This window comes from Natator depressus, chromosome 28 (genome assembly GCF_965152275.1).
Source record: "Natator depressus isolate rNatDep1 chromosome 28, rNatDep2.hap1, whole genome shotgun sequence".
Lineage (NCBI taxonomy): Eukaryota > Metazoa > Chordata > Testudines > Cheloniidae > Natator > Natator depressus.
In genome coordinates, this window is record NC_134261.1 from 9,336,869 (window position 1) to 9,339,368 (window position 2,500).

The 2,500-nt window shown below is 67.6% G+C and overlaps 1 non-coding gene across 1 annotated transcript; it reads left to right on the forward strand.

Moving 5' to 3' along the window:
* Window positions 1-187: 187 nt before the first annotated feature.
* LOC141979404 (5S ribosomal RNA) lies at window positions 188-306 on the forward strand. The gene has a single exon (XR_012636819.1). It is a non-coding gene; the product is annotated as a 5S ribosomal RNA (ribosomal RNA).
* The last annotated feature ends 2,194 nt before the right edge of the window (window positions 307-2,500 follow it).

Below are 2,500 nucleotides of genomic sequence, written 5' to 3' on the forward strand. Positions count from 1 at the left end.
GGGTGCCCGCGGCCAGGATCGGGCCCCTGGAAGTCTGAAAAAAAAATTTTCACCGACCCCCAAAGGGGTGTTGGGGGGGGGCTCATGAAGCCTCCGGAGCGAAAAAAAAAAACGGAAAAAAGGATCGGGCCCACCCGAGGCAGGGGAGTCAGTAAGGGAAAGGGGACGAGGCGGACCGGAGCCGAGTGCCTACGGCCATACCGGACGGAAGGCCCCCGATCCCGTCCGATCTCGGAAGGTAAACCGTCCCGGGCCTGGCTAGTACTTGGATGGGTGACCGCCTGGGAATCCCAGGTGCCGTAGGCAGCTTTTCCCGCTGCGAGCCAGCTCTCTCCTTTTCTGGGGAACAAGGGCAGGGTCGCCCTGCCAGGGGCCCTGGGGCTGAAGTCCCTGCCGGCCACCAGGTCAACCCGGAGCCTGCCCCTCTGCGGCCAGCAGGTCAACCCCATACCGGCAGGGGGTTGACCTGGTGGCCGGGAAGCAGAGCGGCCAGCAGGTCAACCCCATACATTCAGCGGGTTGACCTGGTGGACGGGAAGGAAAGCGGCCAGCAGGTCAACCCCATACTTTCAGCGGGTTGACCTGGTGGCCGGGAAGGAAAGCGGCCAGCAGGTCAACCCCATACATTCAGCGGGTTGACCTGGTGGCCGGGAAGGAAAGCGGCCAGCAGGTCAACCCCATACATTCAGCGGGTTGACCTGGTGGCCGGGAAGGAAAGCGGCCAGCAGGTCAACCCCATACATTCAGCGGGTTGACCTGGTGGCCGGGAAGGAAAGCGGCCAGCAGGTCAACCCCATACATTCAGCGGGTTGACCTGGTGGCCGGGAAGGAAAGCGGCCAGCAGGTCAACCCCATACATTCAGCGGGTTGACCTGGTGGCCCGAAAGCAAACCGGCCACCAGGTCAACCCGGAGCCTGCCCCCGCGGGCAGGGGCCAAGCCGGACCCCCCTCCGCCCGGGCTTGCCCTGCTCCGAGCCGGGGCTTAATCCCCGTCCGGCCACCAGGTCAACCCGGAGCCTGCCCCTCTGCGGCCAGCAGGTCAACCCCATGCCGGCAGCGGGTTGACCTGGTGGCCGGGAAGGAAAGCGGCCACCAGGTCAACCCCATACTTTCAGCGGGTTGACCTGGTGGCCGGGAAGGAAAGCGGCCACCAGGTCAACCCCATACTTTCAGCGGGTTGACCTGGTGGCCGGGAAGGAAAGCGGCCAGCAGGTCAACCCCATACATTCAGCGGGTTGACCTGGTGGCCGGGAAGGAAAGCGGCCAGCAGGTCAACCCCATACATTCAGCGGGTTGACCTGGTGGCCGGGAAGGAAAGCGGCCAGCAGGTCAACCCCATACATTCAGCGGGTTGACCTGGTGGCCGGGAAGGAAAGCGGCCAGCAGGTCAACCCCATACATTCAGCGGGTTGACCTGGTGGCCGGGAAGGAAAGCGGCCAGCAGGTCAACCCCATACATTCAGCGGGTTGACCTGGTGGCCGGGAAGGAAAGCGGCCAGCAGGTCAACCCCATACATTCAGCGGGTTGACCTGGTGGCCGGGAAGAAAAGCGGCCAGCAGGTCAACCCCATACATTCAGCGGGTTGACCTGGTGGCCGGGAAGGAAAGCGGCCAGCAGGTCAACCCCATACATTCAGCGGGTTGACCTGGTGGCCGGGAAGGAAAGCGGCCAGCAGGTCAACCCCATACATTCAGCGGGTTGACCTGGTGGCCGGGAAGAAAAGCGGCCAGCAGGTCAACCCCATACATTCAGCGGGTTGACCTGGTGGCCGGGAAGGAAAGCGGCCAGCAGGTCAACCCCATACATTCAGCGGGTTGACCTGGTGGCCGGGAAGGAAAGCGGCCACCAGGTCAACCCCATACAGGCAGCGGGTTGACCTGGTGGCCCGAAAGCAAACCGGCCACCAGGTCAACCCGGAGCCTGCCCCCGCGGGCAGGGGCCGGCATACCCCCGTCCGTCCGGGGTCGCCCTGCCCCGGGCTCCGGGCTTAAGTCCCGAGCGGCCACCAGGTCAACCCGGAGCCTGCCCCCGCGGGCAGGGGCCGGCGGACCCCCGTCCGTCCGGGGTCGCCCTGCCCCGGGCTCCGGGCTTATTCCCCGTCCGGCCACCAGGTCAACCCGGAGCCTGCCCCCGCGGGCAGGGGCCAGGCGGAGCCCCGTCCGTCCGGGGTCGCCCTGCCCCGGGCTCCGGGCTTAAGTCCCGAGCGGCCACCAGGTCAACCCGGAGCCAGCCCCCGCGGGCAGGGGCCGGCGGAGCCCCGTCCGTCCGGGGTCGCCCTGCCCCGGGCTCCGGGCTTAATTCCCGTCCGGCCACCAGGTCAACCCGGAGCCTGCCCCCGCGGGCAGGGGCCAGGCGGACCCCCGTCTGTCCGGGGTCGCCCTGCCCCGGGCTCCGGGCTTAATTCTCCTCCGGCCACCAGGTCAACCCGGAGCCTGCCCCCGCGGGCAGGGGCCAGGCGGACCCCCGTCCGTCCGGGGTCGCCCTGCCCCGGGCTCCGG